Source organism: Mesoplodon bidens (assembly GCF_964165515.1).
Source record: "Mesoplodon bidens genome assembly, chromosome: X".
Classification (NCBI taxonomy): domain Eukaryota; kingdom Metazoa; phylum Chordata; class Mammalia; order Artiodactyla; family Ziphiidae; genus Mesoplodon; species Mesoplodon bidens.
The window spans coordinates 133833043-133857690 of NC_138163.1; the positions used below are offsets into that span (position 1 = coordinate 133833043).

Sequence of the window (24648 nt, forward strand, 5' to 3'; positions counted from 1 at the left end):
TGGCATGTAGTGAGTACAGGCAGCAGGGATGCTGTGAAACATCCTACAGCGCACAGGACAGCCGCCCTCCCATGACAATTATCTGGTCAAACATGTTAATAGTGCCGAGGTTGCAAAAATCTGCTGTAGGGTACCCATCCGGTGCCCCCATCCTCCCCCAGGCATCTCCCAGGGGAGGCCACTTCCTGCCACTTCCCGACTCTGGGCTCTGACCGTGGGGACTCATTCTCAGCTCACCCCATCCCTTCCGCGTGTTCCAGCCCCTTCAGCCTGGACGAGGGTCGGGGCTCTTCACCCCCCACTGGAAAATCATCCATTGGACTACCATATGACCCAGCAATCCCACTACTGGGCACATACCCTGAGAAAACCATAATTCAAAAAGAGTCATATACCAAAATGTTCATTGCAGCTCTATTTACAATAGCCCAGAGATGGAAACATCCTAAGTGTCCATCATCGGATGAATGGATAAAGAAGATGTGGCACATATATACAATGGAATATTACTCAGCCATAAAAAGAAACAAAATTGAGCTATTTGTAATGAGATGGATAGACCTAGAGTCTGTCATACAGAGTGAAGTAAGTCAGAAAGAGAAAGACAAATACCGTATGCTAACACACATATATGGAATTTAAGAAAAAAAATGTCATGAAGAACCTAGGGGTAAAACAGGAATAAAGACACAGACCTACTAGAGAATGGACTTGAGGATATGGGGAGGGGGAAGGGTAATCTGGGACAAAGTGAGAGAGTGGCATGGACATATATATACACTACCAAACGTAAGGTAGATAGCTAGTGGGAAGCAGCCGCATAGCACAGGGAGATCAGCTCGGTGCTTTGTGACCGCCTAGAGGGGTGGGATAGGGAGGGTGGGAGGGAGGGAGACGCAAGAGGGAAGAGATATGGGAACATATGTATATGTATAACTGATTCACTTTGTTATAAAGCAGAAACTAACACACCATCGTAAAGCAATTATACTCCAATAAAGTTGTAAAAGAAAAATAATAATCATCATCATCCATTGGGTTGTAAAGAACTGGCCTCCAGACAGGGCCACCAACAAGACTGCCCCTTCTGGGAAACTAAACAATCATTTCTTTCCATGGTGCTTCTTGATTCTTTATTTAACACCCTCCTTAGCCCAGGAGTGGAGGACAGGACCACATCTGAGTTATACGTAACCCTCTGTTCTAGTTCACAATGTCTAAGATAAATGGGCCTTTGGATGCCCTATTTCTAGACAGAAAGCCAATTATGAACACACTCAAAGGATTTCACAAACGTTTCTTCATGTTTTCAGAGTGGCTTTTTCGTTAGAGTCACCAAATAGACTCCCACGTAAATTTGAATTTCAGATCAACAGCGAAGTTTTTTCATATAAGTATGTCCCAGGCAATGGTAGGAGCTCAGCAATGTCGTAAGGACACATTCGAGACATATTTATGCTAAGAAATTATTGGCTGTTTATTGAAATTCAAATTTAACTGGGTATCCTGTTTTTTGTTATTGTTGGTTTTTTTTTTAATTTTTGGTTTTTTCTGATTGTTTCTTGCCCAAATCTGGCAACTCTATTTTCTGTATATTCAGGGCAGGGTCAAGTATGAGTCTCTGAGTTCTTTCTCCTTCTGGAGGCTTCTTCCCACTTTTCTCTTCCCTTCCTTTGACTTCGCAACTCCTCCTCCTAAGATGGGTGCTAACGCCCTCCCTGAAGCACTCTAACCCACGATCCTGAGTAACTGTGACACATTTTTAATCCCCCTTTCACCAAAAGTGGATCAAGTTGTGGAGTGGCTGAGGGGTAGGCATGAAAAACCTTATTCTGAAAAGTCCTACATTAGGAAAATGAAATGAACTGAAACTGAATGTAAACATGCTACTATTTTCATCAAACCTGGTTTTTTTTAAAGTTCTCCTTTACAAAAAAAAAAAGAATAATTAAATGATTGCTTTCCTCATACAATTCCTTTATGTAGAAAATTTCCCTTGGACATTCAACAACTGATTTAATTTACTAATTCAATGAGAGAATTTTAAAAAAATATGGACTCAGAATGTTGGGTAAATAAGTAGGGAAGAAAAGGTGGGAAAAAGAAATCTGGGATAAGTAAAATCTTTTGCAGCATAAAAGAAGACTTGAGCAGTGAATGCTTCAAAGAAAGCTCAGTACTTGAAAGGGATTATTTGTTAGTAGAAAATGCATTTTGAGGAATCTGCAGTCTTTTTTTCCCAGAGTAATTAAATAGATCATTGTGTCAATAAATGTTTGTTGAACTGAATTAAAGACTTAGGCTCCATCCTCAAGGAGCTCTCAAATATTGAAAAGAAGCAAAAAATGCAAGTGGAGAAATTAAAGTATAAGTCATTTGTGACCTCTGTAGTCAGATAATAAAGTCCTTACAAATGAACAGGAGAAGCTAGGATATGAGCAATTATATGGATACTCTGTTTATAGTGTCTAGAATTCCAGTTGCTTGTACTGCTTGCCCGGTCTCTGGGTTTTGAGCAAAGGGGAATACACTATGCTTCATAAATTCATCAACATCCCTGTGATTCATGCAAAGGAAAGGTGAGTCTCAGAAATGATATCATAATGCTAATGGTTCAGAAAATAGACTTAGTAGACTTGTGAAGGCAGGAACCAGGTCTGTCATATTTACCTCTTTTCCCCTAGTACCTAGAACAGCACTTAGGCAAAGACAGATGCTTGAAAGAATGATTCCATAAGCACGATCATTATATCAATATTTTGTAAACTTGCGTTTATTTACATGAGGAAGTGAATGATGACAAAGCATTTCCCGTGTAATGAACAGAGTAGGTGATGGTGTTGAAGGATATGTGGTTGATTCCCCCCACCCCTTCCATCACCACCAACCCCATTCCATCCTCAAAGGCTACCGTGGGTGAAATTCTCCCATTCCTGATGCCATCTTTTCAGGGAGGGGCAATGTCTACCAAGATTTATTGAGCATCTTTCTGCTCTGGGCCAGGCACTGCAGTAGGCACTAGAATACAAAGTTGGTCTCTTTAAGAAAGAAGCGTCAGAGGTAAGATATTAGTTTCAACTCATAATTGAAGAAACTGTGTACCCTTATAGCAAATTAAGGTGCCCTAGAAGTCCATAGAAGGAAGATTCCATAGAGGGGATGATGATTGAGCTGAATCTTGAAGGTCCTAAACGAGATCACTGCAAGAGTCAACACAGGCAAACTGCTGGGACAAAGAGCCCAAAATCTCAACGGCTTAACACAAGAGAAGTGTTTGTGCGGACACAAAGCCCAAGGCGGATGTCCCCCATCACACGGCTGTCCTGGGCAGCTCTCTTTCAACCAGACTCCTTGTATTTGGGGGTTCCACCAACCCCTAGAGCCTCAGAGACCTCCAGAGCCTTGAACGACACTGCCGAATTCTCTCTAACTGGCCAATCCATCAAAGGAGAATGAAGGTGGAGGATACTGCAGGCCTCTCCAAAGGCTGGTCCTGGACAGGGCGAACATCACCCCTGTCCCCAATCCACCATGTAGACATCATCTCATGGCCCGCTCGATGCAAGGAGGAAGTGGAAACAATTTTGTGAACCTTGCATTGATGCCACCACCAAGCACCGGAAATGGAAGAGTACACCAGGCAGAGGAAATTAACTAGTCCTGATAAAATGAAAACAGGGTGAAACCGCGAGGGAAGTTTAAAGTAACAGGCAAATTGAGAGAGACCGAGGGCTCTGATGGAAGTTGACAAGGAATTCTGTGCAGTATATCAGGAGGGAAAGTAACCCTTAAAAATAAAGGCAGAGGGGAAGAAGTGTGTAATGACCAGAGAGACAGGAATGACCCATGGATATTTTCCAGAAAGAGCGATAGAGAAGGCTACTCCCGGCCAGCTGCCTCCTAGAGTTCAGCTATGCATTTATTTATTAAACCTTCATAAGATTATAAGAACACAGCCCTGATTTATATAAATCTAAGACTTCTTTATAGTTCTGACTTTCTCCTTTCTGCAAGATATAACAACAAGAAGCTTTGAAAGTGGCTAATAAATATACAGGAATGCAGTCCTTCTGGAAAAGCCACAGGGAAGGGAGCGAGTGTACCTAATATTTATGTAAATGTTAACCACATAATGGGCAACTCGGGAAATAATGATGTGACCTCTGGGACCAATCTCCTGAACTGCAAAAGCGGCTGATTCACGGGGAACGGTGGTGATTATTGTCCCTTGCAGCCCTGCCGCTCTGTCAACAGTGTAGATTTCACATATAGATCAGTTTTGGTGGGAACTGAAAACAGGAAACCTAAATATTAATGAACTTAGTGATGTTTGGAAGAAATGTGCAATTTAAAAATGGATGTATAGCGTGAAGAATTGTTAGTCACACTGAGTTCTACAGTGCCAACATACTAAGAATATGTTATTGAAACATGAAAGAAGGTGACCTTTGCGATGCCAGATTCAATGTTTCCTTTTGCTATTGTGCCCTTATTGTTGCATCAAAGAGTTGAAGAAATGTATATGAAAATATAAAATTCCTCTCTTGACTGGATCGTTCTTTGAAAAATGAAAAATTCTCTGAGACAGGTAAAATGCATGCTTTAATATGTTACACGAGCCTTGAAGGAAAGCAAGCAGAGGGTTCATTTCTTTCCCTCATTTTCCCATCATTTCCCCCCTCCCTCTCACACTTGTATTTATTTATACCGTTTATATAGTGGTTTTGCATCTGTCCGAACTATGCTTCTAGATTTCAATATTTAAATAGTGCCCCTATGTTTTCCCCCATTCTGTCCAGAACTAAGAATTTATTTGCATCATTATCTCATACTCTTCCATTTTATTCCCATCTTTGACTCTTTGCAAGTGGCTTATAGACTATACATTCCATTTAAAACTTAAATTTTCCTAAGAATCACTTGCATATTCCAAACCACTCCTAGTTCATAATTTTCTGTCTCCTCCAAGGAGGCACATGTATTATTTTATTTATTTATTTATTTATTTATTTATTTATTTATTTCTGGCCGCGTTGGGTCTTTGTTGCTGCGCACGGGCTTTCTCTAGTTGCAGCGAGCGGGGGCTCTTCGTTGTGGTGTGTGGGCTTCTCATTATGGTGGCTTCTCTTGTTACGGAGCATGGGCTCTAGGCGCACAGGCTTCAGTAGTTGTGGCATGTGGGCTCAGTAATTGTGGCTCGCAGGCTCTAGAGCACAGGCTCAGTAGTTGTGGCGCACGGGCTTAGTTGCTCCGCGACACGTGGGATCTTCCCGGACCAGGGCTCAAACCCGTGTCCCCTGCATTGGCAGGCAGATTCTTTCCCACTGCGCCACCAGGGAAGTCCCACATGTATCATTTTAAGAGTAGAGACTGGTAGATACAAGAGTTCTCAGGAGCCCTGGCTCACAATTTGGTGTGTGCCTCTCCCTAGCCAGCTTGATTCCTGCAACGGAAGACGAACCGGAAATAGCAAGTAGCAAAGTACTCCTTGGTGTATTAGCCTGACAATTAGTCAGTCAGTCCCACTTGGTTTGCAAATAGCAATGTGTGTTTCTGCAAAGGAAAGTGATCTAAGAGAAAAACCTAAAGTATTTTTCTAATGGTACATTTATGACCACTCCACTGCTCTCGTGACAAATATAAAAGGTCATTAAAATGTAGAAGACTTTTGTCAGATTACTTAGCTCTCAGGACAACAATAAGCATTGCACAGCCGGTGGAAATTAACAACTTGATCCCTTACCAGGAAACACGTCAGTTCCTCTCTATAATTCCTCTTAAACATTACAACTAGTCAAAATCGATTTACACTTGAGAAGGTCACACATATTCCCCGGGGGAAACACTCTCCCGCTCAGCTCCATCCTGAGGCAGACATTACGAAGAACAGTGCCCAGCTGACAGCACATCCGACTTCCCTTTCTCGACCAGGGAACTCGAAGGCACGAGCAGCAATGGGAGCTGTCTTTTTTAGTCATTTAAAGCAAAGACAGTTGAATTTGGTTTCGTTTAGAGTTAATTGTACATTCTGAGTGATTTGGTTTTGGCAAAATCCAAAGCATATTTTGCAAATCGCTTTTCCCATTAAATGCTAAAACCCTTTATTTTTAAAAGGAAATGTAATCCATATGCTTGGACTTTGTTTACACTATCATTATAAAATATATATATACATTTTGTATTCATGTTCCAGAAGCTTTCTGCACCATTTTGTACCACTTTCAAAAATCAAGAAATCGTGTGTACTGCCAAGAACTAATGACAGCGAATCCATAAACGTTAGAAATATTGATTTTATGATTCCTTATGGTCTGACCTTAGAAAAACATGTCTTTGGTTTGCAATCACACGTTGTAGAGAAAAACTTCCTTTCTTTGGAGAAACCTGTATGCCAAAGAGACCTTTTAGGGGTTAGGGGGCTGAGTTTTCTTTGCACAGGAAGGTTTATTTTGCTTACACTTATCAAGCTGCTTGACCAAATTAAATTTTGAAAATGATTTAATTCAGTTTTAAAAAAACCCAAAATCAGAAATTGAGAATTTATGAAATGTTTGCTTATTAAAAACCATATCCAAAATTGTCAAGTTCAACTCTTGGGGTTCATTAAACATGAGGAGGTTTCACACAGTCAGAAATCTCCCACCTGAAAATAAGGGAGGCCGAGAGGAGATAAAGAGCCTGGATGTTCCTTCATAATAAGGCTGAACATGAAGATGAATTTATATTTGCCTAGCTGCGTGAAACTGTCATTGGCTTAGAGCAGGGATCAGCCAACTGGTCCTGAAAAGGACCTGACAGTTAATATTTTAGGCTTTGCACATCAGGTGGTTTCTGTCACAGCTACTCAGATTCTGCCACGGAAGTACAGTCGCAGTCACAGGCAATACACAAATGAATGGATATGATTGTGTACCAGTAAAACTTTATTAACAAAAACAGACGGCAGGAGGAATTTGGCCCAAGGGCCATAGTTTGCTAAGCGCCCTGACGTACAGCTTCTTAACAAAATATACAACTCTATTTGGTATATATCTAAGATCACATTTGAAAAAATTGACTTCGGACGCTGAAAGACAAGAGTCAACTTTTCATCTCTTCTCCTACTTGCATTCTTGAGGCTCTCATTTTGAGACCCAAAGAATTAACTTGTGAAGAGACCAAAACCTTGTCCCTTGTACTCATAAACACTAATCAGATGCCTAAAGTTACCAATGCCAATGTAACCCTCCTAGAGCTGGTGTATCGGTAGCCTACTGTGCACGTCTGGACCTTGTATCATGGGCAGCGAATTCCTAATGAACATGACCAACACTGAAATGTTTGAGAAGAGCTAGTTTTTCACTAGCATGATCCTGGTCTGGTTACCCTATTTCCAATGTGCTTTTAAGAGTCTATTTGCTTAATTAATACATTATGTTGACCTGTGGTCAAAGGTTGCAAACCCAAACCTTGGGCCATGCCTTCCGCATAGCTACTGAAAGCACATGCTGTGGAGCCAGGCCATGCCAAATCAAATACCTGATCTGCCACTTCCTAGCTGTGTGACCTTGGAAAGATGTCAATGTCAATGTTGATGCTTCTCTTCTCTCTTATGGTAATAAACTCTCAGTGTTTGTCAGGGCATAGAGCTCTGAAGAAACAATGGAATGAAAACCACATTTTTCAGCTTCTCCTGCAGAGAGTTGTAGCTACATGACCAAGACCTGGACAGTGAGAACAAAAGGGATATGATTTATTAATTCTGTTTTCAGAACTTAGATGTGTTTATGCATGGATTTTTAAAATCCAGCTTGGGATTCAGTGGGCTTCCGTGTATTGACGTCTTTCATCATTTCTCAGAGTTTCTGATCCTTAAGCATTTCAAAATTCTCTCCCAATTTCTCTCTCTCCCCTCTGCTTCTGAGATGCCAATTAAACAAATATTAACCTTTACCACTATCTTCTGTCTCTCTTCTCTTCTGAGTTCCATCCTTTGGCTTTCTGTGCTTCATTTTGGACTGTTTCTTTGAGCTTACTCTCAATCTGCTGTTAATCTTATTTTCTACTGTTGTCTTTCTCAGATCTAGAATTTCTATTTGGCCCTTTTACAAAATTGCTATATCACTTTTTATATCTTCCAGTTCCCTGCCAATTAAAAAAAATTTTTTTAATATTATCCAACAAATTGAAGATTTAGGTGACATTTTCTTAGTTCTATTGATCTCTGTTAGGGACCTGGGGCTAGTGCTTGCAGTTTAGTGTCACCTTGGTCTAAGTTTTAGATTTGAGATTTTTCTGAGGGAAAATCATATTTTCACAAAACTGTTTCAGATAAGGCAAGGGTTAGTTTACTCCCAGCTTACCTTTACTTCTAGGAGATGATCTTTTGGGGCTTTTTTGGGGCCCAGCCTAAAGAGGATTCAGATCTTTGTCCTAGTCTCTTGGGGTCCCCAAAAGGACAACTAAGCATCCCCTGAGACAAAGGCTTTGCTCATTTTTTTCTGAGTTCTCAGCCTCTCTGCGATGTCAGACCAATAACTGCTCAGTATCATACTAGCTCTTGAATGCTTCCTAGGTTTTAAGAATAATCCATAGAGCTTTTTCAGTTGTGACAAGATTGATGCCTATTACCTACTTCATATTACCAGAAGTGGAAATCCTGAGATTTCTACTCATATTCTTAAGGGAAAGGGGAGGCATACTTTTCTCCCCTTCCTGAGAACCGTCTTTACTTTGGTTGAAGTGATGGCCAGTCTTAGACCGTACACGTGAGCCCACCACTTGAGGGAAAGGCAGAGAAACCAGAAAAAAGGATCCCAGACGCCTGGAGACCTTGTTGAGCACACCAAACACACAAGCCTGGACTGCCTGTCTTTGCACTAGTAATAATCCACCATTGTTTGGGACCTCTACTACACACAGACTTACCCACGTCCTCACTAAAAGGAAAGTTACTTAACCTCTGTGGTAGATGTTTGCGACGATGGTCCCAGTTCCTCCCCTGACTTCAAGACAGCAGAATGCAAGCAGGCTTCAAAAGTGCTCGTGCATTTCTTCTTGTCCCACTGCTCGCTCATGCACGCCTGCCTCTACCACGGGAAAAAGCCTGAGCTAGCCTGCGGGGGGTACCTGAGACACGTGGAGGAGGCTCGCCACGTGGTGACGTCAACCCAGCTGAGGCCATCCTAGATCTACTGCCAGGGGACCTGCGGCCGACTGTGGATGACTGAGTGAGCCCAGCCAAGCCCAGCAGAAACACCGGCTGTCCCACACCCTCAAAAGCCATAATAAATGGTGGTTGTTATAAACCACCGAGTTTGGGGAAGCTTTGTCACACAGCATTACGTATGACAAGAGCTAATAATTACGTGGAGATGACTATAATACTTAACGTCATAGGTTTATCTTTAGACAAATGAGTTATTTCAAGTATGCCCCCTTACAAGAGTCACTGGTACCTAGTAAGCACTCAAAAAGTATTATCTACTCATATCATAGCTACCGTTATTACTACTATAGCTAATATTGAGACCCACAATTCCTCCCAAGCCAGGAAATTCAGTGACCAGTGGCTATAAGTAACTCTAGTGTCTAAATGATCAACATTTTCTAAGGCATCATTATTTCCTTTGTCCTCCTCCCTTTCTCCCTTCTTACAAAATCTCACCTCTCATATTTAGTACCTCAAAGATCATTTGGCTGGCTTCTTTTGAACATCACAGGGATGAAACACACGAGTACTGGGGTGAGTTCTTTGCTACTCATCTCTGATTTGGCGTAGGAAATTGTCTGGGTGGCAGATTGCTGAACCAGGAGTCATGAGGCAGGGGTGTTAGCCCTGTTTTCTCCACTGACTAGTTGTAGGACTCAGATCAGTCCCCTCAGATCTCCAGGTGAAGTTTCTTCACACGGGACTGAGATATTTTTTTAAATTTTATTTTATTTATTTTTTTATACAGCAGGTTCTTATTAGTTATCTATTTTATGCATATTAGTGTATATATGTCAATCCCAATCTCCCGATTCATCCCACCACCAACCCCCCACCCGCCACTTCCCCCCTTGGTGTCCATAGGTTTGTTCTCTACATTTGTGTCTCTATTTCTGCCTTGCAAACCAGTTCATCTGTACCATTTTTCTAGATTCCACATATATGCATTAATATGCGATATTTGTTTTTCTCTTTCTGACTTACTTCACTCTGTATGACAGACTCTAGATCCATCCACGTCTCTACAAATGACCCAATTTCGCTCAGGACTGAGATACTTGATGGCAGCCTGGATCTTACTTATTGCATCTCCGTGGCTGATACATTCCAGACACTCAGTGAATGTTTATTGATTTAAATGAATAGAATTGAACCAAACTGAGTGAACGGAGCTAAGGAAATTGGCTAAACCTCAGAAAGTTCCTTTTCAGCTTAGTCTTTCTACCACTTTACCACATTTTTTTCTTGTAATTCTCCTCTTTTAAACAATACCTCTCTATTACAAAGGAATGAAATAAAATCAAGCTGGCTTCCGGTAGAAATCACTTTCATCCTTCCTGCCCAATGGATGTTTTTAGGAAAAGATGCTAATATTAGCCGCTTTCTATGTATCCATAGACTTTGTCTTCCTGAAGTGATGGGCTAATTCTCTTCCCCTATCTCCTCAACCTTGCACCAGTGACCATGCTGTGGGAACAAGATGGGCAGGACCCCTGTATCAAGAAAAAGGTTTTACCTTTTCTATTACATTTGTAATGCAATAATAAACTGTAATAGTTATGGAGAAATCATGAAATGTGAAAGCATGAGGGCCATCAGTTTCCCACCTTGAAACTTCACACCACAGGAAGCAAGCCTGCAATTTGAATCTTAAACTGGCCTTCTTCAGAATATTTCTCTTCAATATGTTGACTTAAGCTTTTCGGTATGTGTTTCCTATTCATTGTTTTGTCTGAATTAAAAATAAAAAACAGGGGCTTCCCTGGTGGTGCAGTGGTTAAGAATCCGCCTGCCAATGCAGGGGACACGGGCTCAAGCCCTGGTCCAGGAAGATCCCACGTGCTGTGGAGCAACTAATCCCGTGCACCACAACTACTGAGCCTGCGCTCTAGAGCCCGCGAGCCACAACTACTGAAGCCTGCGTGCCTAGAGCCTGTGTTCCGCAACAAGAGAAGCCACCGCAATGAGAAGCCCATGCACCGCAATGAAGAGTAGCCCCCGCTCGCTGCAACTAGAGAAAACCCGCGCGCAGCAACGAAGACCCAATGCGGCCAAAAATAAATAAATAAAATAAATAAAATAAATAAATTTATTTTAAAAAACCAGTTTATTGGAAATATGTCTGTATGTATGTTACTTTGGCAAATAAAATGGAATTTTCTCTTACTACAAAAACTAAGATATACTATCTTAAGGTTGTCAGGAAAGAGGGCACGAAGTTAATGGGGTGACTTAACGGTATAATCACTATTAAGATGGCAGCTTTGGTTTTCAGCGGGGAGGAATTCGGTACAGCTCTGTTTCTGTTTGTATTTCCTGCTACCAACACTGGGAAGTACCAGGTCTGAATTGTCTGAATTGTCAAAATGTCAGATCTGATTGTTTTGGAGAGTTTTCAAGACTAACCTGATGAGGCTTTGAAGTTAATATGAGCAAGATGCATCAGGCAAGAAATGAGATGGTGATTCCTCAGTGCTATAGCACCATGCCACTTACAGGAGGAGAACAAAGATTGTGTTCCATCCACCAGAGGGAAAACTATAGATAGCTAGGGTGGACAACGTGCTGTATCTTATTCCTGGGCATATAGGAAGATGACATTTCCCATCTTCCCTTCCAGTTAAATCAGGCCACGTGACTAAGCTCCAGCCAACAGAATGTGATAGGAAGTGACGTAAGCCATTTTCTTCCCTAGTCCTTGAAAACATCTCACAAAACACTTTAGCCTTCAGACGAGGATCAGATGTTCTTTAGAGACAAAAAAAAAAAAAAAAGTTCAGGCTCAGGGGTAAATGATGCACAAAGACCACAAAGGTAGGATTAGCAGGGCTGATACTGAAGTCTGGATCTTCTACCCTTTATTTCAGCAGACTCATTACCCTTGCATAGGAAAATCTTGGGTCATTCGCTGTGCTTGACGTAGGTCAGGCATCAACAGAGAAAGATATTACCCTAGGAACTAACATTCCTTGGAGAAGAAACAGTAGCTTAACTAGGGCTCCGCTGGGAAAACGCAAATAAGAAGTCTGGTTGTGACAGCACTGACCCCAAGGGAAATGGGATATATTGAGTGTCTGTCTGTCTGTCTGCCCTCAAGGCTGATAGATTCAAAACCTAAAAGCTGGCTGGGGTGTCACCAAAGAGAAAGGCCAAGTCTAACACTAGCTAGGGAAGGTGCTTCAGGCATGAAGAGCCCGTGAAGAGAAAGGAAGCTTCTGCAAGGTCAGTTCCAGAGCCTACAAAGCACAACGGAAGACATCTTAGAACAGATGTGGTTCCTCCTTCCAAGCTTGGAGAGCCAGAACCAGGCCAGGACCCAAGACAGTACATGGAGCTGTAAAGGTGAAATGAGAGGGACGTCCAGAGTTGGACAACGTAGCTATGATGTCTGCTCACAGAGAAGACCTGGAAACAGTTTCCAGGCAGAGTTAGAGTCTATCATCTATCAAAGTGGGGTCTAAATTGGGTAGAGCAGGTCCTAGCAAAATATGACCCTGGGGCCAAATCCAGCAGCTGCCTGCTTTGGGTGGCGGGGGGGCTTGTTTTTAACTTTGTTTATTGAGTTATAATTCCAAATCCACATAACATAAAACGAACCATTTTAAAGCGAAGAATTCCATGGCATTTAGCATATTCACACTGTTGTACAGATACCACCTCTACTGCGTTCCCAAACATTTTTATCACTTCAAAATGAAATCCTGTCCACATGAAGCTGTTACACCCCATTCCCCCTTCCCCCAGCCCCTGGCAACCATCTATCTGCTTCCTGTTTCTATAGATTGACCTATTCTGGATATTTCATAGGAATGGGATCATACAGAACATGACCTTTTGTGTCTGTTCCTTTCACTTAAGCATGACGATTTTGAGGTTCATTCACACTGAAGCATGGATCAGTAATTCATTCCTTTTTATGGCTAAATACTATTTCACTGTATGGATAGACCACAGTTTGTTTATGCGTTCATTCACTGATAAGCCTTTAGGTTGCTTCCACTTTTTGGTTATTGTGAATTGTGCCGCCATGAGCATTCGCATGCAAGGATTTGAGTACCTGTTTCCAATTCTTTTTGGTATATACCCCCAAGTGGAAGAGCTGCCTGTTTTTGAAAATAAATTCTATTGGAGCATAGCCACGCCCATTCAGTTATACATTGTCTATGGCTTCTTTCACGCTACAATGGCAGAGTTGAATAGTTACAACAGAGAAAATATGGCCGCAAAGCCACAAATATTTACTATCTAGCCCCTGATAGAACAAGTGTGCCGACCCCTGGGATAGAGGAAGCGTCACCCCCATCCTTTAGACCTTGATATGGCGCATACCTTAAGCTACTTTTCTCCTGGTCGTCGGTGAAAGGAACTGGAGATTTCCTTGAATTTGTGACAGCCAAGGCTCGATGGGCCAGTTCTGAGGTGAAATAAGAAATATGTGTCGGTGACCGTCCCTCTCATTCTCTCTGCCTCTCCCTGTTCCCTCTTCCCCTCCCTTTGAGAAATGCCAATATTTGCTCAGTAAACAGAGAGAGAAGAGACGTTCTGCACCTGTCAGGACAGGTGAGGGAATCGGTGGTCTGCTCATTGCCAAGTGCAGCGGGGGCAGCAAGATCCACTTTGCCTGGAAGTCAGGAAATGGTCCGCACAGCTGGGGCCGACGTAAGATGGAAACCTGGTGTTGTCCCGTGTGACTTTTATCCACACTTTAATGGGCAAGCAAATCACCTGGGACCTTGTTAAAAAGTAGATTCTGATTCAGCAGGTCCGGGGCTGCACTTGAGAGTCTGCCTTTCTAGAGAACTCCCAGGAAATGGCAATACTGAAGAGCAAGGTGAGCACTGGTTCCCACACAAAGCTGCGCTTTGCAATCCCCTGGGGGAACTGTCCCCCCAAAATCCTAATGCCTGACTGAGTCTTGCTCCCAGAGACTGTGATGGACTTGGTCTGGTGTGTGGCCTGGGCATCTGGGTATACAAAGTTCCCCAGTAGCTTCTAATACGTGGTGAAATTTGAGAGACAGTGTTCTTGAGTTCAGGAGGTGAGGACTGGGGTTGGATCAGCAAGAACTGTTTTCAAAAGAGATTATGGGTAAATATGAATAAGGATAAATTAATTCAAAAATCAAATTGACCATCTACCCATCACTGATCAAGTGATTCCTATAAACTCTCTTCCATTATATAACTAATTTGGCCTATCAGGGGAATCCATGTAATTCAAAGCTGGATACGTTTTACAAATAAGTGATCTGATTTCATTACTCTTGTTCCTGGGAATTGTGCCTGGCCAAGCTGGGATCAGCTTCCTGCCTCTCACTGTATCAATAAATACGTCAGCATCAGGCCACTGGGACCTCATCTACACCGAGAGCAGAATGTGCAAGACGATCTAACAGTTAATGTTTTAGACTTGTCTCTTCCCATTTCCAAATTACACACTTATTGTATTCAGGCAAAATCTACATGGGGCCTGCAGATGTTTGAAAACTTCCAGATGATTCCTAAAGTTGTTCGTTTTTCATCCTGATGGAAAGATGCCTACATTCATGGTCTTTATTGGATATTTTTTAAAAGTGTTTCAAGAAACCCAAGTGTTCTAGTCTTATCTTCCATGTCTCCAGACTGGGAGCAAAAACACACAAATGTTTATTAACAAGATGAAAATGCAAGTAGCTGTATCACCACCCCCAATCTGGCCTCTTAATGCCTAGGTCTACCTGGGCTACTCCCCAGAGATTATTGTCTTCAGCACCTTGTATGCCAGTCCTTCGGGGATCAAAATCCATTTTTAAGATGAGTCCCCCTGGCAACACCAATACTACTCGTATTCTCTTCCTTGCGGTCTATTCTCTCTGGGTCATGATCCTGTTCCCAGCTTCAATCACATCTCCCCAAAATGGCTACATCTGAAGAACTGAACCATTTCTATCTGTGCAGCACAATCTGCCAAATACGGTCAATCCAGTTCACATTCACGGCTTTACATCAGTGGTTCTCAAAGTGGGTCCTGGACCAGGAGCAGCAGCACCGAGAAGCTTGATACAAATGCAAATCCTTGGGCCCCAACCCAGACCAAGTGCCTCAGGCTCTCTGGGGGTGGCCCTAGTAATCTGTGTTTCTCAAGCCCTCCACATGACTCTGGTGTGAGCTCAAGTCTGAGATGTGCCGAAGTAGAGGTACTGCAGTTATGCTGTAGCTTTTGTGCTCTATCACCAGGTGTGTTAGATTAGCTATGAAATACAACCCCACCAAATCTCCAGGGCACCCGACTCCAATCAGTTCTTTCTCCCTCGTCGCTTGCTCCCTGCTCCTGCAGGCTGGCTGTGGAGCTCCGCTTCAGAGGGCAGGCTGGGCTTCCCTGGTGGCGCAGTGGTTGAGAGTCCGCCTGCCGATGCAGGGGACGCGGGTTCGTGCCCCGGTCCGGGAGGATCCCACGTGCCGCGGAGCGGCTGGGCCCGTGGGCCATGGCCGATGGGCCTGCGCGTCCGGAGCCTGTGCTTCGCAGCGGGAGAGGCCACAGCAGTGAGAGGCCCGCGTACCACAAAAAACAAAAACAAAAACAGAGGGCAGGCTGGGTGCAGATGTGCTCCATGCATCTTGTTCTGGGGCTCTGGTGGAGGGGTGGCCACTACTTGGGCATCTAGTTCTCCTGGCAGAAGTCAGAAACTCCCAGAGAGTCGATCTTCTTAAGGCCTCGTCTCAGAACTGAGACATCACCTCTCCTGCCCTCGTTTCATGGACCCAATCTGGTCACATAGCACAGCTCAGTGGGGGAGAGAAATATACACCCATGCAGGTGATCGCGTGGCTAGGTGAGCCAAGTGAATATTTGCTGAACAAAAATCTAATAGACCGCACCGGGACAATGGGTAAATAAACCCATTGGTAGACCTTGCCAGCTATCAAATGCCATTAAATTTTATGAGGTTAACAATGGTAATCCAGTGAGAACAACGGATATGTCAAGAGAGTGGCAGTCAGCCTATAGACAGTTTTTTGTCATTCTTTCATGTTCATGTGATAAACCCTGGACAAAGAATTTCCATCCAGATTTCCTTTCTGGTTCTACTTCTAAAGAACCATTGCAGGATGAACTTACAAAAAAAAAAAAAATCAAGGGAAATACCTGCTGCAGCATTTCCCCCCGTGGTTATTTCCACTTTGAAAAGCTGACGGAATATTTCTACTGTGTTTTTTAAAAGAAAACTCTCTTAAATTCCCATCATTGACTCTACCACATTTAGCTGGCAGGAGCCAAAAAGGAAAATATCTTCCCTGAAGATACAGCGAAGTCTGCCCCAACTAGCAGAATTAATCATGTGCCAGACGTGCAATCATTACAGGACTGTTGGCAACACCATTGTACCCTGGGAAGATGAGAAGGCAACTTAAAAGTCCCTTGATGACCAGACTGAGAGAGCCTTCATTTCCTGAGTTCAGTCACTGGGACATTGGGCTCAATAAATATTTGTTGAAGTGAAAAACATGGATTCTGCTCAAGATGCCAAGTAACTGGCGATGTCCTGCTGAAAGGGGAGCAAGGGAGTTCCCTGGTGGTCCAGTGGGTAAGACTCCGTGCTCCCAATGCAGGGGGCCCGGGTTCCATCCCTGGTCAGGCAACTAGACCTCACATGCATGCCACAACTAAGATCCCGCATGCCGTGACTAAGACCCAGTGCAGCCAAATAAATAAATAAAAATTAAAAATAATAATAACAAAGTAAAATAAATAAATAAATAAAAACAAAGGGGAGCCAAAAGAAGCCAGTTCCAGAAAGATCACTGTCTACCCAGCGGCCATGAGCCAGACACTCAAAGGTGAATGCGTCACCATGTAACGGGCATGTAGAAGGGAGCAGGGGGACTCCATCCTAGGGGACAGTGCAGGTTCCCAAACATGTGTGTGTGTGTGTGTGTGTGTGTGTGGATTAGGGTTAGTTGAAGAATTTCTAACAGGGTGAGAGATTTTAACACCTATAGAGGGAACTCCCAGGGCAGGCTGCATGCGTGATCCTGATTTATCTGGAGAAGAGCTCTGGGAAGGGCAGATGTTAAAAAAAAAAACAAAGAAAGAAAAAACAGCTCTAAAAAAAATAAAATAAGACTTTTGGGGAAAAGTGGGACATTGTGTTCAAATTCCTGGTCTTCGGTTGCAACCCTGGCCCTGTTTCTTACACTGTTAGACACTAGGCAAGTTATGTAAACCTTTTCAGCCTCGGTTTCCTCATCTGTAGAATCATGATAATATGCCTGGGTGGCTCTGTAGCTCAGTTGCATTTGAATGTGAAATGGTCCACTGATATGTAGAACATTCTTACCAGGAATAATACTGACACTGGGGAGAATTGGGTGATGGACCCTTTTCCCTCAGAGGGACTGGCTGGAATAGATATTGTGGTCTATGCAAATGGCACCCCTAGGGTTGTACAGTGCACAACCTCTACAACTGTATGCTGAGCTGCCTCTCTTCCCAGACCTTGGCTGTGGTGGCATTTGAAGGCCACAATGATGAGATTTTCAAAGATGGTACAAATATACCAAGACTCACCCCCATACTCTCTGAGTGAGTTCTTGATTGAGGTCAGTAGAAAAGGTGTCATGTGTCACCTTTAATAATAATAATTTTCAAAAATTCTTCAGACACTAATAGAATGATTCCTCTAATCACTGAGTTGATGAAAGCTGTGGAGTTGGCATCTTTCTTGTGACTTTGAAGTTTTCTTATAATTTTATAGATATTGTCATTTTCCAGGGTTTTATTTGGGGGGCAGCATGGAAAATATCTTCCCTTTAACTCCCTTGGTGTTTGCCTCCAGCATACTTCTCACAGAGGGGAGCAAAAGGGGGCCCATTCCAGAAGGATCACTGTCCCTCAGTTCATTCCACACCTGCTATGAGACAGGCACTCAATGGTAAATGAGGTACCGTGTGGAATGAAGCAGAAGTACTCAAACAAAAACAGTACTTCAGTGACCCAGATTTTGCCCCATTTCTCACTATTTGTGGTAGACACACCCTAAGGTGACCCCAAAGGAGTCATTCTGTTGTATTATTCCCTCCTTTTGCATGTGAGTGGAAGCTGTGATTTGTTTCTAACCAATAGAATATGGCAAAGGTGACAGGATGTCACTCTCATGGTTGCATTATAGAAGACTCCATCTTAGCAGACTAGAGAGAGAGACACTTTCCCACTGGCCTTGCAGAAACACACACTCATGTTGTGATCTACCTGTGAAAAGAGTCACACGGCAGAACACTGCTGGCAGCCTCTAGGACCTTACAGCAGCCTCCAGCCAACAGCCAGGAAGATGCAGGCACCCCAGTCCTACAACTACAAGGAAGCAAAGTCTACCAATGGCCTGAGACAGCATGGAAGCAGAACCTTCCCCAGTCAAGCCTCTGATGAGAAGGCAACCTGGTTGGCACCTTGACTGCAGCTTTGTGAAGCCTCTAAATTTGTGGTAAGTTGTTACACAGCAATAGGAAACTAATACATAGAATACTACATACATAAAATATTACATTGGATTCTATTATTACTATAATTAATCATCAGTTTAATTTTCTCTCATAGATCAGAATCTGGGGTATGCCCTATTCAGAGAGAGAAACCCACTGTGGGCTTTTAACATTGAGTGGAAAAGAGAAACTGGACTTTTCCACCTTACAGCTCTTTTCCTATAAATAACATGTACATTGCTCAGAGGTCACCTCAGTAGAGTGGGAAATCCAAGAAGCCCACTGATTTTCTGGATTACATAAATCCACACAGCCTCCTTTAGGATGATGTAATTTAATTATTATTGCACTAAAGTTACCCTCAAGCACACATTCACCTCTCAACGCTCATGGCATTCAAGGAGTTTATACTTAGAAAATACTCTCCTTTTCCCAGGTAAGAGAGAGACTCTAAAGGTATGAATTTTAAAGAATTGTAGCCTTCAGCATGTTTGGTGGCATTTGACTTGTTTTTCAACATAGATTCCAGCTTCCTTGGTTTGGTTTTTAATAGCTTACTGAAAATAGAAATGTTGCATATGGTTTTATAAATTGGTCCTTTAGAATAAATTGCACATAGGCACAAAAGATTTATAGTAGCTCTGATATAAAATGATTCTTTTATTCCTAAACTCAAATCACACTTTTATATCATGGGTAGCAACTTCTATTGTAAATCTCATGCTCTGATCTTAGTCAAACTTTTAATCTGGCCTGGAAATTCTAAAACGGTAGTAAGATCAATTCTTTTGACCACATTGAGAACTGATCTGATCTATAAATATCTTCAAATACCCTGTTCTCCCTCTCTGCTCTACTATCACAGGGTCGTGGACTCCTTAAATAAATGGCTGCTGAGTATTATCAAACTACAAGGAAGTCTTCTATGAAATGTCAAGCTAGGTCCTAATACAAAACCATTCATTCTATTCCATGTTTTATCCTTAACGTGGTGTGTGACCATGGAGGATATTTTCACCTCTGACGTTCAACAAACCCATAAAAGTTTCCAGCATCTCCCAAGTCCCACGGTAAACTCTCCATCAATTCTAGTTTTCTACCTCTCCATCAATTCTAGTTTTCTTCCTCTCCAGGATCTTAAAGTCTGAACTTAACACATTATTGACTGGGGGATTTTTGCAGAAACTAACGCCTGTGGCCGTAATATGTCTCCAGTCAAAAATGTGTTAAATGGTCATAATTGGTCATCTAAATCTACTGTGTTTTTTTGTAATATTTAACTGTTTTCAGAGACTGTCCATGTATGAAGAAAAATATACAAGCCTGTGATACAAATCCACATTACAAGAAAGACGGGGACACTGATTTCCACTTGATTCTGGCCTTGGGTTTACCACCAACCGTGGCGTGACCAATGAAACACAGTCTCCACGGCCATGCTGGGGACCCGTGGACCAGCAGCGTGAGCGTCACTGGGAGCCTGATAGAAATGCAGAACCTCAGTCCCCAACCAAGACCTGCTGCGTCCGAATCTACATCTGAACAAGAGCCTCTTGTGTGTGATAACGCTGGAGAAGCTCCATTTCGTGGCGGACTGTGACTCCAGGTGGATTGGACATCTAGCCTTTACTGCCAGCTCTCCTCATTTCCCCAGTATCTGTACACTAGATGCTAAAATGCTGAGCTTACATTGGTAATGGGCCTACCTCCAACAAACTGTATCCTTGGGTGGCTCCTCGGGTTGTAGCTATGATCTTCACATACCACCCAAGGACACTGGTTTAATGAGAAACAGCAAGGCCAGAATGAGGTCTACATGGAGCAAAGTCCACTGGCAGCAGAGGCTTCCACATCAAAATAAATACCAAGGGGCTTCCCTGGTGGCGCAGTGGTTGAGAATCTGCCTGCTAATGCAGGGGACATGGGTTCGAGCCCTGGTCTGGGAAGATCCCACATGCCGCGGAGCAACTAGGCCCGTGAGCCACAACTACTGAGCCTGCGCGTCTGGAGCCTGTGCTCCGCAACAAGAGAGGCCACGACAGTGAGAGGCCCACGCACCGCGATGAAGAGTGGCCCCCGCTCGCCACAACTAGAGAAAGCCCTTGCACAGAAACGAAGACCCAACACAGCCAAAAATAAAAATAAATTAAAAGAAGCCTCAACATTAAAAACAAAAAAACCAAATGCCCTCTGTTTATTTATGAGAAGCTGCTCTCAGGGTACTGATAGTATGTGATATTTCAAGGTCCAACATTTCTTTATAATTTAGGTGTCACGGAAAATAAACAGCAATGCCGTGATTATGTAAGATATTAACATTAGGGGCAGCTGGGTGAAGGGTATGCGGGAACTCTCTGTACTATCTTTGCAACTTTTCTATAAATAGGAAATTATTCCAAAATTAAAAGCTTATTTTTAAAAGTACAAAATTTGGCTTGCAATTTAGGAAAATGAGTATCCCCCCAGAAACTTTTCAAATGACATTATTTAAAGAGCTAAATACATTAGAAGTGGGGAAAAAATAGAGCAATGGGGATAAACAAACACCCTTCTTGCGTATTCACCATATTTTTTCACCCTATGTTATAATAGCATATACCTATTGCTTAGCAAACCCAATGGGGCACAAGGGTATGAAAAAGCCAAAAAAAGGAACAAAAGAAAATGAGTGATTATAACTATAGTGCCAGAGATTTGACAAATATATGTTAAGAATATGAAATTATGGCAGAATCTCCCTTAAGCAATTTGTTTCACCTCTCCCTTCAAATATCTACCAAAAACAATTTTTAGTGGAAAAAAGTGAAAAAATATATACTTAAAAAAGAGCTATATCCATCATCACATATATGAAGTACTCAAATTTTATTTTATTGGTCAGCATTCTGACTAGTAAACAATGGAATCTATTCTCTGGTGAGTTTAAGCAGGAAAAGGGCTTATTGAAAGATATTCAGTAGCTCCGGAATCATTGGGAGGGCTGAAGAAACAAATCCAAGGCGTAGCTTCCAGGAAAAATGCCAAAACCATGCTGCAAATTAGCCTGATTTGGGGGGAGACGCCACTGCCGCTTTACTGTTGCCACCACCAAGCGCCTAGTGCCAGGACTTCAGCTTGATTGCAAATGATAGAGCTTCAAGCCTCTGGCCCCTGCGCATCAGGACCTCAATCTTGCAGCCACTGCCCCCGCCCCTGAAAGTCAGCCAGCAGGGAGCATCATCCCTGCCAGCAAGACGGAAGCTCGCTGCAAGTTCGTTTCCTTCCTAGCTCAGGTCTGAATCCAGGTCTTTGGTGTTTTTCAGTTCTAAATGGCACAGCCTTGGTTATATGCCACATCCTAGCCCCAAGAGAGCCTGGGAATTTGAGCTCTGATTCTACATCTGGGAGATAAGACCCAGGGTGACCAATTAATCCCAACTTGGGCAGGAATTTTCTGGTTTTGCAGTTAAAGGAACTGCATCCCAGGAAACCCCTCAGTCTCAGGCAAACCAGCACAAGTGGTTACTAGACTGAGAACCCATAACCTGTGCATTTCCCCGAGTATAGAAAGGCTTTGAAAAAGATGATGGGGAGCCACAACGATGATGCATATCCCCTACAATAATCAATACACATTGATGAAAATGTAAATTGTGGCAATTCATATGATCCAGCAATCCCACTCCTGGGTATATATCTGGACAAAACTATAATTCAAAAAGATACATGCACCCCTATGTTCATAGCAGCACTATTCACAATAGCCAAGACATGGAAACAACCTAAATGTCCATCGACAGATGAATGGATAAAGAAGATATGGTACATACATACAATGGAATATTACTCAGCCATAAAAAGAATGAAATAATGCCATTTGCCGCAATATGGATGGACCTAGAGATTATCATACTACTTACTAAGTGAAGTAAGAAAGACAAATACCATATGATATCACTTATATGTGGAATCTAAAAAATGATACAAATGAACTTATTTATAAAACAGAAACAGACTCACAGACATAGAAAACAAACTTATGGTTACCAAAGGGGAAAGGGGGGGGAGGGGTGATAATTTAGGAGGTTGGAATTAACATGTACACACTACTATATATAAAATAGATAACCGACAAGGACCTACTGTATAGCACAGGAACTCTACTCAATACTTTGTAAAAACCAAATGAGAAACGAATAGATATATGTATAACTAAATCACTTTGCTGTACACCTAAAACTAACACAGCATTGTAAATCAACTATACTCCAATATAAAATAAAAATTAAAAAACCAAATGTTTACAGCACCATTACTCATAATGGCCAAACAACAGGAAAAAACGCAAACGTCCATCACTGGATGAAAGGATTAATGAAATGTGGTATACCTGTATAGTGGAATATTATCAGCCATAAAAAAAAGAATGAAGTACTAATATATTCTACAACATGGATGAACCTGGAGGATATTGCACTAATTGAAAGAAGCCAGACACTAAAATCCAGATAGCAGATGATTACATATATATGAAATATGCAGAACAGGCAACTCCACAGAGACAGAAACTAGATTAGTGGTTCCCAGGGGATGAGGGAGAAGGGAACCAGGAGCAACTGCTAAGAGGTACAGATTTTGTTTTGGAATGATGGAAATGTTCTGGAATTATGTAATGGTGATAGTTGCCCAACATTACAAATATACTTTAAAAACCCACACACTTTAAAATTGTATACTTTAAAATACTGAATTTTATCTCAATACAAAAACATGTTTTGAAAAAGAAAGATGTGATATATGATGTATGTGTATACGCGCACACACACACACACACACACACACAGAGTGGAATACTACTCAGCCATAAAAAGAATGAAATAATGCCATTTGCAGCAACGTGATGGGCCTAGAGATGATCATACTAAGTGAAATAAGACAGAGAAAGACAAGTATCATATGGTAACACTTACATGTGGAATCTAAAGTATGACACAAATGAACTAATCAAGAAACAGACTCACAGATATAGAGAACAGGCTTGTGGTTGCCAAGGGGGAGGGGGGGTTCAGGGAGGGACGGATTGGGAGTTTGGGGTTAGCAGATGAAAACTAGTATGTATAGAATGGAAAAACAACAAGGTCCTACTGCAGAGCACAGGGAACTATAGTCAACATCCTGTGATAAACCATAATGGAAAAGAATATAAAAAAGTATATATATGTATAACTGACTCACTTTGCTGTACAGCAGAAATAAACACAACATTGTAAATCAAGTATACTTCATTAATTAATTAATTAATTTGCAGCAATTGCATCTGTAGCCCAATTGGTCGCTAGGCCAACTGACCCATATTTGTGCTGAACTGACTCATCTCCCGTTCGCCTCACTCCTCCCCAGCTCACACGTCATAGTTTGTTCCTGCTCACACATAGTTATCGGTATAAAGTGCCAGTAGTTTTCCTGGTCACCGTTTGTACCTGACAATTACTAAATTGGATTTAAAGTAGCTTTTCCATTTTAAACAGAATAATAAAGGGGGACGAGCCCTATAACATATTAAAACACATTATAAGGACTTCCCTGGTGGCGCAGTGGTTGAGAATCTGCCTGCCAACGCAGGGGACACGGGTTCGAGCCCTGGTCTGGGAAGATCCCACATGCCACGGAGCAACTAAGCCCGTGTGCCACAACTACTGAGCCTGCACTTTAGAGCCCACGAGCCACAACTACTGAGCCCTCGTGCCACAACTACTGAAGCCCACGCGCCTAGAGCCCATGCTCTACAACAGAGAAGCCACCGCAATAAGAAGCCCGCGCACCACAACGAAGAGTAGCCCCCACTCTCTGCAGCTAGAGAAAGCCCCCGTGCAGCAACAAAGACCCAATGCAGCCAAAAATAAATCATAAAATAAAAAAAATAAAACCCATTATAAAACCATTACACCTTAAATAGGGCTTAACATGGAAATATAAAAAGATCATTGAGTCAGAATAGAAAGCCTAGAAATAGACCCAAAT

General features: G+C 42.3%; 1 long non-coding RNA gene across 2 annotated transcripts in view; it reads right to left on the minus strand.

Annotated features, from left to right (window-relative positions):
• Nucleotides 1–24648, minus strand: part of LOC308608663 — a 170963-nt gene that overhangs the window by 111953 nt on the left and 34362 nt on the right. The window contains exon 1 of one of the 2 annotated variants that reach the window (XR_014014208.1): nt 13520–13595. The exons of the other annotated variant lie outside the window; for it this stretch is intronic. This is a non-coding gene — a long non-coding RNA (uncharacterized lncRNA). Of the gene's footprint in view, nt 1–13519; nt 13596–24648 lie in introns of those variants that run through there. 2 annotated transcript variants of the gene reach the window in all.